This window comes from Glycine max, chromosome 18, assembly GCF_000004515.6.
Source record: "Glycine max cultivar Williams 82 chromosome 18, Glycine_max_v4.0, whole genome shotgun sequence".
In the NCBI taxonomy this organism is placed as follows: Eukaryota; Viridiplantae; Streptophyta; class Magnoliopsida; order Fabales; family Fabaceae; genus Glycine; species Glycine max.
The window spans coordinates 26282851-26296515 of record NC_038254.2 but is presented as its reverse complement, the minus strand read 5'-3'; the positions used below and the strand labels follow the sequence as shown (position 1 = coordinate 26296515).

At 43.3% G+C, this 13665-nt stretch overlaps 1 pseudogene; it reads left to right on the top strand.

Annotated features, from left to right (window-relative positions):
* The first annotated feature begins 3416 nt into the window (after window positions 1-3416).
* The window catches only part of LOC113000116 (uncharacterized), a 165966-nt pseudogene continuing 155717 nt past the window's right edge, over window positions 3417-13665 (top strand).

Genomic DNA, 13665 nt, shown 5'->3' with positions numbered 1-13665 from the left:
TTCGGAGCAGCTTCTTCTCCAATATTTTTATGAAGGACTCAGTAATATGGAGAGAAGTATGATAGATGCTGCCAGTGGTGGAGCCCTTGGAGACATGACTCCTGCTGAAGCCAAAAATTTAATTGAGAAGATGGCTTCCAACTCCCAGCAGTTTAGCGCCAGAAATGATGCCATAGTCATTAGAGGAGTGCATGAGGTAGCTACAAACTCAGCTGCATCATCTGAGACTAAGAAGCTTGAAGGAAAACTGGATGCATTGGTTAACTTGGTAACCCAGCTGGCCTTGAATCAGAAATCTGTACCTGTCGCAAGGGTTTGTGGTTTGTGCTCCTCTGCTGACCACCATACAAACCTTTGCCCTTCCATGCAGCAACCTGGAGCAATTGAGCAGCCTGAAGCTTATGCTGCAAACATTTACAATAGACCTCCTCAACCTCAGCAACAAAATCAACCTCAGCAGAACAATTATGACCTCTCCAGCAACAGATACAACCCTGGATGGAGGAATCACCCTAATCTCAGATGGTCCAGCCCTCAACAACAACAACAGCAACCTGCTCCTTCCTTCCAAAATGTTGCTGGCCCAAGCAGACCATACATTCCTCCACCAATCCAACAACAGCAACAACCCCAGAAATAGCCAACAGTTGAGGCCCCTCCACAACCTTCCCTCGAAGAACTTGTAAGGCAAATGACTATGCAAAACATGCAGTTTCAACAAGAGACCAGAGCTTCCATTCAGAGCTTGACTAATCAGATAGGACAATTAGCTACACAATTGAATCAACAACAGTCCCAGAATTCTGACAAGCTACCTTCTCAAGTTGTCCAAAATTCCAAAAATGTCAGTGCCATTTCATTACGGTCGGGAAAGCAGTGTCAAGGACCTCAACCCGTAGCACCTTCCTCATCTGAAAATGAACCTGCCAAACTTCACTCTACTCCAGAAAAAGGTGATGACAAAAATTTACCTAACAATTTCTGTGCAGGTGAATCTTCTTCCACAGGTAATTCTGATTTGCAGAAGCAGCACATTCCCCCTCTTCCATTCCCTCCAAGAGCATTTTCCAACAAAAAAATGGAAGATAAACATACCTCTGTTGGATGCAATAAAGCAAATTCCAAGATATGCTAAATTCTTGAAGGAGCTGTGCACTAATAAGCAGAAGCTTAAAGGAAGTGAACGAATTAGCATGGGCAGAAATGTCTCCACATTGATTGGTAAATCTGTTCCTCAAATTCCTGAAAAATGCAAAGATCCAGGTACATTCAGCATACCTTGTATTATAGGGAATAGTAAGTTTGACAATGCCATGCTAGATTTAGGAGCTTCTGTTAGTGTTATGCCTCTGTCTATTTTTAATTCTCTATCTCTAGGTCCCTTGCAGTCAACTGATGTGGTAATTCATTTAGCTAATAGAAGTGTTGCCTACCCTGTTGGTTTCATAGAAGATGTCTTAGTTAGAGTTGCTGAACTGATTTTCCCTGTTGATTTTTATATTTTGAATATGGAAGATGGATTTTCTCAAGGATCAGTTCCCATCATTCTACGCAGACCCTTTATGAAAACTGCTAGAACTAAGATAGATGTTTATGCAGGCACACTGTCCATGGAGTTTGGTGATATAACTATTCATTTTAATATTTTGGATGCTATGAAATACCCATCTGAAGATCTTTCTGTATTTCGTGCTGAAATAATTGACCATGTTGTTGATGAATACATGATTGATCTTTATTCTAATCTGCATGCCTCTCACTCTTCATGCATTGAGTCTGAAATTGTACTTGATCATATGTCTGAATTTGATGCTGAGAGTGAATCTGAGAGTGATATTGATTGCATGTCTGGTGGTGGTGTTTTACCTCTCGAGATTGATTTTATAGAGTCAGATAGGACTAACCATGTTTCAGGAAGTACACATACCTCTGACTTTCTTTATGAGGTAAAGGCTGAGAAACCATCTCCTTCTACCACTGTCCAGCCGACCACACCAGAATTGAAGCCTCTATCATCAAATTTAAAACACGCTTACTTCGATGATAGCAAGAGTTTTCCAGTGATTATATCTGCCTCCCTTGCTGATGAGCAAGAGGAGAAGTTGTTGTCAGTTCTCAAGAAGCATAAGAAGGCTATAGGCTGGACCCTGGCGAACATTCCTGGTATTAGCCCATCCACATGTATGCATCGAATAAATTTAGAGGATGGAGCTAAATCAGTAAGACTGCCACAGAGAAGACTCAACCCGGTGATTCTTGATGTAGTGAAGAAGGAGATAACCAAGCTTTTGCAAGCTGTAATCATTTATCCTATCTCCGACAACCAATGGGTGAGTCCCGTCCAGGTAGTCCCGAAGAAGACCGGCCTCACAGTGATAAAAAATGAGAAGGAGGAGCTGATTCCTACTCGGGTGCAGAACAGTTGGAGAGTCTGCATTGACTATAGGAGGCTGAACCAGGTTACCAAAAAGGACCATTTTCCCCTGCCATTCATTGACCAGATGCTTGAACGCCTGGCAGGTAAGTCCCACTACTGTTTCCTTGATGGGTTTTCTGGTTATATGCAAATTACTATTGCTCCTGAGGATCAGGAAAAGACCACATTCACCTGCCCTTTCAGCACTTTTGCCTATAGGAGGATGCCTTTCGGCCTATGCAATGCCTCTGGTACCTTCCAGCGGTGCATGATTAGTATTTTCAGTGATTTTTTAGAAAATTGCATAGAGGTGTTTATGGATGATTTCACTGTATATGGATCCTCTTTTGATGGTTGTTTGAATAGTTTGGAAAAAGTTTTGAATAGATGCATTGAAACTAACCTTGTTCTAAATTTTGAAAAATGTCATTTTATGGTTGAGCAAGGTATAGTTTTAGGCCACATTATTTCCGATAAGGGTATTGAAGTAGATCCTGCAAAAAATTATGTTATTTCACAATTGCCTTACCCCTCTTGTGTGCGAGAGGTGCGATCTTTTCTTGGTCATGCAGGATTCTACAGGCGCTTTATAAGGGATTTTAGCAAAGTAGCTCTTCCACTGTCCAACTTGTTGCAAAAGGAGGTGGAGTTTGACTTTAATGACAGATGCAAAGAGGCTTTTGATTGCCTCAAAAGAGCGCTGACTACCACCCCCATCATCCAGGCATCCGATTGGACAACCCCTTTTGAGCTTATGTGTGATGCATCAAATTATGCATTGGGGGCTATCCTTGCTCAGAAAATTGATAAATTGCCCAGGGTGATATATTATGCTTCTAGGACTTTAGATGCTGGCCAAGCGAATTATACTACTACTGAGAAAGAGCTTCTAGCCATAGTTTTTGCTCTTGAAAAATTTCGATCTTATTTGCTTGGTACCCGCATTATTGTTTATACTGACCATGCAGCTCTAAAGTACTTGTTGAAGAAGGCTGATTCTAAGCCTAGGTTGATCCGATGGATGCTCTAGCTCCAAGAGTTTGACTTGGAGATCCGTGATAGGAGCGCAGCACAAAATCTAGTTGCTGATCATTTAAGTCGGATCGAAAGTGTATCAAATGCGGATTCACCCATTCGGGATGATTTCCCGGATGATCATTTGTATATACTGTATAGTATTTCTGACTCTCTTTCTACTCCCTGGTTTGCCAACATTGTCAATTATTTAGTTGCCTCTGTTTTTCCTCCCTTAGCATCTAAGGCCCAAAAAGATAAAATTAAAAGTGATGCTAAGCATTTTATTTGGGATGACCCCTACTTATGGAAATTGTGCAGTGATCAGGTAATTAGACGATGCATTCCAGATCATGAGACTGACTCAGTCATGCAGTTCTATCATTCTTCCGCACCGAGAGGTCATCTGGGTGTTCAAAGGACAGCTCGCAAAGTGCTTGATTGTTGTTTTTATTGGCCCACCATCTTTAAAGATGCGTGGAAGATCTGCAGCACTTGTGAGCAGTGTCAGAGAGCAGGAAATACACTTACATGGCGACAACAAATGCCTCAGCAACCTATCCTATTCTGTGAGGTGTTTGATGTCTGGGGTATAGATTTCATGGGCCCTTTTCCTGTCTCTTTTGGTTATGTTTACATTCTCCTTGCAGTTGACTATGTTTCAAAATGGGTGGAAGCCAAACCTACTAGAACTAATGATGCTAAAGTTGTTGCAGACTTTGTCAGGTCTAATCTGTTTTGCAGGTTTGGAGTACCTAAAGCAATTGTTAGTGATCAAGGAACCCATTTTTGCAATAGGATAATGCATGCCCTGCTTAAAAAGTACGGGGTGGTACACAGGGTATCCACACCATACCACCCCTAGACCAATGGACAGGCTGAAATTTCTAACCGGGAAATCAAGAGAATTTTAGAGAAGATTGTGCAGCCAAGCAGGAAAGATTGGAGTACCAGGCTTGATGATGCTCTCTGGGCACATCGGACTGCCTACGAAGCACCCATAGGAATGTCTCCTTATCAGGTTGTCTTTGGAAAGGCATGTCATCTTCCAGTGGAAATTGAGCACAAAGCTTACTGGGCAGTGAAGACTTCCAACTTCTCTATGGATCAAGCTGGTGAGGAAAGAAAGTTGCAACTGAGTGAGTTAGATGAAATCCGCCTAGAAGCCTACGAGAATGCCAAGTTCTACAAAGAAAAGACCAAGAAGTTCCATGATAGCATGATAGTTAAGAAGGACTTCATGGTTGGGCAAAAAGTGTTATTGTATAATTCTAGGCTTGGACTCATGAGTGGTAAGTTGAGGTCTAAGTGGATTGGTCCTTCTGTTGTTACTAATGTTTTTCCTTATGGTACAGTTGAGATCAAAAGCGACTCCACAAACAAGAGCTTCAAGGTCAACGGACATCGACTTAAGCCATTCCTCACGAACCTTTCTTTAGTGGACGTAGTGGTGGAAGAGACTTCCTTACTCCACCCTACTCTTCCTCCACCATGACTTAGGGAGTTTTTCTTTTCCTATCTCCTTCTTTGCTTTTATTACACTTGTCCGATTCTATTTCATGATTTAATTGTTTTTAATCTTTTAATTGTGCTACATTGAGGACAATGTGTTGTTTAAGTATGGGGGGGGGGGAGTGTTCTTTGGTTTTGCTAGTTTTGTTGGTTTTGTTAATTTGTTAGTTGTGTTAATTTGTTAATGTTGTTAGTTTCGTCGGATTTTTAGTTTAATATTTTGGGTCAATTTTGTGTGCATGTACGACTTTGCATGTTTTTCTTTGAATTATAGGATATGTTCAAGAAATGGGTAATTGTTTTGAAAATAAAAGTTCTTGACATTTTGTGACTTGAAATCCTTGATTCTCCTCTACATGTCATGATAGTTTTGAAAGCTCAATTTGAAAGTGATGAGTTTACCTTTGTGAGAATTTGAGCCATCCATCATCATAATCATTTGGTGTGTTTTGCCCTATTGATTGCTTGCACAATAGCCTTGGCTTGATTCTTGTTGATGCTTCCTAATTCACATGTGTCGCAACCTACCCTTCGGCGGGAGGGCGACGCGTGACTCGCGGGATGCGTGTTCCACGAAAGGAATACGCGCGGAGTCGCCACCAACGTTTATTTGAGGAAAACGTCGGAAAAACCAGAAAAGACGCGATCTACGAACTTTTAAGTAAAAGGCTCAGGAGTTGTATTTACGCACGGGGAAGGTATTAGCACCCCACATGTCCGTCCCAAGGGACGGCAGCCTTTAATCGAATGTGCAAACATGACTTTGATTTTTACGTTCCCTTTTTATGTCTTTATATCCTTTATACCCTTTTTATATTTTTTCTCTTTTTGTGGTCGACAAGGGTGTTTCCCTGTGCTCCTACGTATTCCTCAATTGCGATGAGGAAATCAGACCTACGTAGTTCTTTCTTATGTGTGAATCAAGTGATTCTTTTTTACTTGAAAGGTGATCATTTTAAGGCGTTGGACCTTAAAAATGATCCATTTTACTTAGTAAGAAATTGAAATGATAAACTTCCAAAAACCTATTTTTGTGGACGAGCTTGACTAGGCGAGTTGATTTTAGCCTTAGTTTCACTTTAGTTATTAGTCAATTCGATTAAGAATGAGAAATCCCAAAGAGAAAACGTCCAATTGATTTTTCGCTTTATTTTACTAAAGGGGTATTTTTTTATTATTATATTATTATTTACTTCTTTTTTTGGTTTCCAACGTGGTTGCGGCACGACCGATCGGTCGGAATTCATTTCAACCAAAGTTAACGGATAATACAATTCAAACGATCGGTGGAAATTTATTTTATTTTTAGGTTAAGCGAGAAATGACTTAAATAAAATGGCTTAAGCATGTCAAAAGGGGGTATAAAAAGTGAATGAAACGAGAATAAAAATACATGAAACCAAATGTGGACCACCACGGGTACATAGAATGAATTGAAAAGCTTGGTTTGAGGTACTTACCCGTTGAAGACTGAAGAACGAATGAAGAACGTCGAAGAACGGTCGAAAACCTTCGCGAAATCACTCACGGAAATGTTACGGAAACGTTACGGAAGTGCCTCGGCTTGGATTTTCTTCACATAAACAATTTTCCTAAGCAAATTCGAAAGAGAGAGAAGTGCCAAAGGGGCTGAACCCTTTTCTACTTCACTTCTCCCCCTATTTATAGAAAATTGGGGGAGAAGCTTGCCACCCAGCTCGCCCAGGCGAGCAAGGTTGCTTCCTCCAGAAGCAACAGCCTTCTGGAGGAATCTTCTGGAGGGCCCAAGTAGGCCTGGTTGCTATTTGCACCCCCATTTTTACTAAGTACACCCCCTGCCTTTTTTGGTGATTCTTTTTTCGTAAAGTTACGGAAACTTACGAATTTCGTAACGATACTTGTTTTCTTTCCGTAATGTTACGGAACCTTGCGGATTACATAATCATCCCTTTTTTTGACTTACGGAATGTTACGGAACCTCACTAATTGTGCAACGATGCTTCCATTTGATTTTCGGTGTGTCACGGAACCTTACGGATTGTGCATCAATATTTTCTTTTGTTTTCCGGCATGTCCCGGAATTTCACAAATTGCCTAATGATGGGTGCCAAGCACCTCACGAGGACCAAACAAAAGTTGCATGTCATCAAGCAAATGTCCCCGGACGAAATTAGGGTATGACAGTTGCCCCTCTTTACTTGTCTTTTATTGGAGATAAAAGGGAAGTAAAGATAAGACACTAATTTCGTTCCTCTCGGTTGACGAGAGTCGCGGGTGACCATAAAATACCTCCGCATGTAAATGACTTGATGTCCCCGGGGGAACAAAAGGTGCAGAAGACGATGTCAGTCTCTGCATGCTATCAAGCGTTCTGTCTTACAGATAGCAAAAGAATGTTTATACGGATAACCACTCGGGTATTTCCGCCAGTCAGCGTGACTCAAATGTCAGTATGACAGATCTTGTGAGCGCGGAAGATGACGTAAATCTCCGCGTGTCAACAGGCTTGTCGACCGCGATTGACGAAGGGCGCAGAATGACCATAATTTGTCTCTGCGTGCCATCGGACACAACTGTGTCTGAATGGCAAAAAGGTGTGCAGAATGACCATAATTTGTCTCCGCATGTCATCGAGCCCGCCACCTCTGGATGACAAAAGGGCGGAGAATGACCATAATTTGTCTCTGCGTGCCATCGGACACAACTGTGTCTGAATGGCAAATATGTGTGCGGAATGACCATAATTTGTCTCCGCATGTCATCGGGCCTGCCGCCTCTGGATGACAAAAGGGCGCAGAATGACCATAATTTGTCTCTGCGTGCCATCGGACACAACTGTGTCTGAATGGCAAAAAGGTGTGCGGAATGACCATAATTTGTCTCCGCATGTCATCGGGCCCGCCGCCTCTGGATGACAAAAGGGCGCAGAATGACCATAATTTGTCTCTGCGTGCCATCGGACACAACTGTGTCTGAATGGCAAAAAGGTGTGCGGAATGACCATAATTTGTGTCCGCATGTCATCGGGCCCGCCGCCTCTAGATGACAAAAGGGCGTAGAATGACCATAATTTGTCTCTGCGTGCCATCGGATACAACTGTGTCTGAATGCCAAAAAGGTGTGTGGAATGACCATAATTTATCTCCGCATGTCATCGGGCCCGCCGCCTCTAGATGACAAAAGGGCGCAAACTGACCATAATTTGTCTCTGCGTGCCATCGGACACAACTGTGTCTGAATGGCAAAAAGGTGTGCGGAATGACCATAATTTGTCTCCGCATGTCATCGGGCCCGCCGCCTCTGGATGACAAAAGGGCGTAGAATGACCATAATTTGTCTCTACGTGCCATCGAACACAACTGTGTCTGAATGGCAAAAAGGTGTGCGGAATGACCATAATTTGTCTCTGCGTGCCATCGGACACAACTGTGTCTGAATGGCAAAAAGGTGTGCGGAATGACCATAATTTGTCTCCGCATGTCATCGGGCCCGCCGCCTCTGGATGACAAAGGGGCGCAGAATGACCATAATTTGTCTCTGCGTCCCATCGGACACAACGGTGTCTGAATGGAAAAAAGGTGTGCGGAATGACCATAATTTGTGTCCGCATGTCATTGGGCCCGCAGCCTCTGGATGACAAAAGGGCGCAGAATGACCATAATTTGTCTCTGCGTGCCATCGGACACAACTGTGTCTGAATGGCAAAAAGGTGTGCGGAATGACCATAATTTGTCTCCGCATGTCATCGGGCCCGCCGCCTCTGGATGACAAAAGGACGTAGAATGACCATAATTTGTCTCTGCGTGCCATCGGACACAACTGTGTCTGAATGGAAAAAAGGTGTCCAGAATGACCATAATTTGTCTACGCATGTCATCGGGTCCGCAGCCTCTGGATGACAAAAGGGCGCAGAATGACCATAATTTGTCTCTGCGTGCCATCAGACACAACTGTGTCTGAATGGCAAAAAGGTGTGCGTAATGACCATAATTTGTCTCCGCATATCATCGGGCCCGCGCCTCTGGATGACAAAAGGGCGCAGAATGACCATAATTTGTCTCTGCGTGCCATCGGACACAACTGTGTCTGAATGGCAAAAAGGTGTGCGGAATGACCATAATTTGTCTCCGCATGTCATCGGGCCCGCCGCCTCTGGATGACAAAAGGGTGTAGAATGACCATAATTTGTCTCTACGTGCCATCGGACACAACTGTGTCTGAATGGCAAAAAGGTGTGCGGAATGACCATAATTTGTCTCTGCATGTCATCGGGCCCGCCTCCTCTGGATGACAAAAGGGCGCAGAATGACCATAATTTGTCTCTGCGTGCCATCGGACACAACTGTGCCTGAATGGCAAAAGGGTGTGGGGAATGACCATAATTTGTCTCCGCATGTCACATGACCTCAGGTTCAGTATGACAGAGATTGTGGGTCGGCCGACAAAAGCAAGGCTCTTGCTCCTACGTATCCTCAATGAGGAACTCAGACCTACGTAGTTCCAGATAACTTGTGAGACTAGAAATAGTCTCGGTGTTTTCTTCGCTAAAATGCGAACATGCTTTAGTAAAGAGACAAAACTTCCAACTCTTCTCCTACCCTGGTTCCTCCCACTGTTCAGCCACCACCCACACCAGAGTTGAAGCCCTTACCAGCAACCCTCAAATATGCTGTCATACCCTAATTTCGTCCGGGGACCTTTGCTTGATGACATGCGACCTTTCTTTGGTCCTTGTGAGGTGCTTGGCATCCATCATTAGGCAATTTGTGAAATTCCAGGACATAACGAAAAAAACAAAAAAATATTGATGCACAATCCGTAAGTTTCCGTGACACACCGGAAATCAAATGGAAGCATCGTTGCATAATTAAGTGAGGTTCCGTAACATTCCGTAAGTCAAAAGGGGGATGATTATGTAATCCGCAAGGTTCTGTAACATTACGGAAAGAAAACAAGTATCGTTACGAAATTCGTAAGTTTCCGTAACTTTACGAAAAAAGAATCACCAAAAAAACAGCAGAGGGGGGTGTACTTAGTAAAAATGGGGGTGCAAATAGCACCCAAGCCCACTTGGGCCCTCCAGAATATTCCTCCAGAAGGCTGTTGCTTCTGGAGGAAGCAACCTGGCTCGCCTGGGTGAGCTGGGCGGCAACCACCTCCCCTATTTTGCTATAAATAGGGGAGGAAGTGAAGAAGAAAAGGGTTCAGCCCCTTAGGCACTTTTCTCTCTTTCGAATTTGCTTGGAAAAATTGTTTCCGTGAAGAAAATCTAAGCCGAGGCACTTCCGAAACGTTTCCATAACGTTTTCCGTGAAGAATTTCGCAAAGGTTTCAACCGTTCTTCGACGTTCTTCATTCGTTCTTCATCGTTCTTCGATCTTCAACGGGTAAGTACCTCGAACCAAGCTTTTCGATTCATTCTATGTACCCGTAGTGGTCCACATTGTGTTTCGTGCATTTTTATTCTCGTTTTGTTTACTTTTTATACCCCTTTTGACGTGCTTAAGCCATTTTACTTAAGTCATTTCTCGTTTAACTTAAAAATAAAATCAATTTCCACCGAACGTTTGAATTGTATTATCCGTTGACTTCGGTTAAAATAAATTCCGACCGTTCGGTCGTGCCGTAACCACGTCGGAAATCAAAAAGAGGTAAAAAATAATATAATAATAAAAAAAAACATCTTTTAGCCAAATAAAGCGGAAAATCAATCGGACGTTTTCTCTTTGGGATTTCTCATTCTTAATCGAATTGATTAATAACTAAAGTGAAACTAAGGCTAAAATCAACTCGCCTAGTCAAGCTCGTCCACAAAAATAGGCTTTTGAAGTTTGTCATTTCAATTTCTCACTAAGTGAAATGGATCATTTTTAAGGTCCAACGCCTTAAAATGATCACCACTTAAGTAAAAAAGAATCACTTGATAAGAAAGAACTACGTAGGTCTGATTTTCTCATCGCAAATTGAGGAATACGTAGGAGCAAAGGGAAACACCCTTGTCGACCACAAAAAAGGAAAAATATAAAAAGGGTATAAAGGATATAAGGACATAAAAGGGAACGTAAAAATCAAAGTCATGTTTGCACATTCGATTAAAGGCTGTCGTCCCTTGGGACGGACGTGTGGGGTGCTAATACCTTCCCCGTGCGTAAATACAACTCCCGAACCTTTCACTTAAAAGTTCGTAGATCGCGTCTTTTCCGGTTTTTCCGACATTTTTCTCAAATAAACGTTGGTGGTGACTCCGCGCGTATTCCTTTCGTGGAACACGCATCCCGCGAGTCTCGCGTCGCCCTCCCGCCGAAGGGTAGGTTGCGACAGTTGGCGACTCCACTGGGGACTGTTTTTTAGAGAGTTAGGCCATTTAATCTTGTGCAATGTTTTATCATGACTTTCTCCTTTGTTGGTTTCCCTTTATTTGTTTTATGTTCTTGTGTATATAAACTATTTGTTGCTTTTAGTGTGTTTTAGAATGTATGCATGAGGTAAATATTTATTCATTTGATGCATACAAACACTAACACTATTTGCACACACTGTGAGTGAAAAAGGGCCCTATACCCGGGTTCATGGGAACATAAGGAGTGGAGGTGAATCTGTGATCATGCTAGGTCTCCGACTTGCTTGATTACAGTGAACCCTCATCTAGAGCTTTTCTCTTTGAAAACTTATTGTTTCTAGTAGTCCCTACTGCTGCAATATGTTCTTCGAAGGGGATGATACCTCTAGAAACCATCAAGAGAGATATGATTACCTTGGGGATTATTACTAAAAGCCTAGTTAGCTCTTTCCCTTATAGGTCCCTTAAATAGGGGCACGGAGCAAACACGCTGCGTGCCATTTCTCACATTGCCATGCATAAGTATCATATACCCTTTTGCTTATATTTGTTTGTGAATATTGTCGTACTATGTACATCCCCGTGTTGTGCCTTTCGCATATGCATCATGCGTGGGTTTCGTCTTTGATCCCCTCACTTTAGCAAACCGACGGAGGGTCCGTGTCGCCTTCTTAAAAAACATACGTTGGGTGCCATGCTGCCCAAACGTTGTATCCAAGAAGGAAACAATTTCTCGGGCTCCTGTATTCGTAAATTGCATCTGTGTCATATGCATTTCTTCATGCATTCATCCATTCCACCCATGATAGATGTAGGAGTTTTGTTTCGCACTAGATTTTATTTCACTTTAGTAAAACATGGGATCAAGTCAAAAGCCTTCGCTTAAAAAGAGGTTCTATCAAGTCAAAATCAAGAGCTTAGAGGTCACCAGTTTACGAAAGTTGGGGCAATTAATGGGTCAACTTCAACGGCAAGCCTTCCGCAAAGCCTATGGTAAGATTTGGGACCTAGCTAGGGTAGAAGTCTCCATGGAACCGATTGCATCCCTTTCCCAGTATTATGACCAGCCCCTAAGGTGCTTCACATTTGAGGACTTCCAGCTAGTGCCGACTGTGAAAGAGTTTGAAGAAATCCTGGGATGCCCACTGGGAGGAAGGAAGCCATATCTTTTCTCTGGGTTCTATCCCTCCACGACAAGAGTTGCCAAGGTGGTGAAAATCTCAGCACAAGAGTTGGACCGTGTAAAGCAAAACAGGAATGGGGTAGTCGGAGTACCAAGGAAGTGTTTGGAGGAAAGGGCAAAGGCCTTGGCAAATCAAGGCGAATGGGCTTTCTTTTATTGACATCTTGGCGCTTTTGATCGTTGGAGTTGTCCTCTTTCCGAATATGGAAGGGTTAGTGGACCTAGCAGCGATTGACGCTTTCCTCGCCTTTCATCATGGCAAGGAAAGCCCGGGCGTCGCCATTTTGGCCATGTATGACACGTTCGACCGGGGATGTGAAAAGAGCGGCGCAAGAATTGTTTGTTGTGCACCAACTCTTGGCTAGCATGGAGGGGCGTCTGTTAAATGGTTCCCTCGCTAGAAGGAAGGAAGAATCAGGATTCTATCTTCATGCGAAGGATGTCCCATGAGAGGAGTGCCATCAGACGAAAGCATCACGCCTTTCATCGCACGAGGTTTCAGTGACCACAACGCGAGGGTACTCCAAGGAGTTCGCAAGGCATGGGATGCGGCGTGAAGAAAGGACAGAGAGCTTAGGGGAAGCAGTAATGGGATCATCGGCGGCTATCATAAGTGGCTGAGAGTCCGAACACAAGGACTGGATTGGCTCCCAAATCTAAATACTGTGAGAGACGATGAGGTTAAAGCTTCGGAAGAAAGTGATGAGGTACAAGCCCTAAAGGCAGAGCTTGAAAGAGCCCGAGTAGTCGAAGAGAAGTTCAAGTCCATAGCCATCAAAGTCTGAAAAGAGTATGATGAACTAAGGGACGTCAATATGGCCACCGCTGAAGCCTTGGAACGAGAAACCAAGAAGGCCCGAAAGGAAGAACACGTTCCAGCAAAGTTTTGAGGGGCTTTATAGGGCAGCAATAGTAAGCTCAAGCTCCGAAGAGGTGAAAGGAATCATCACGGGTCAAAGGCATGATCTTGAAGGACGAGCTAAAGGCTTACCTTAGGTCGAAAAGAAATTTGTCCCAACAGTTAAGCGAGATTGAAGGGAATATGTGGGCCGTCATCGATGAGTGCAAAGAGAAGCTAAATCTAGCGGCGACTCACGAGCAAAGGCTAGAGGATGAGTACGCCAAGATATCAGCAGAAAGCGAAGCAAGGGAGAGGGTAATTGATTCATGGCACCAAGAGGCAACAATGTGGACGGACCGATTTGCTCTTACTTTGAACAG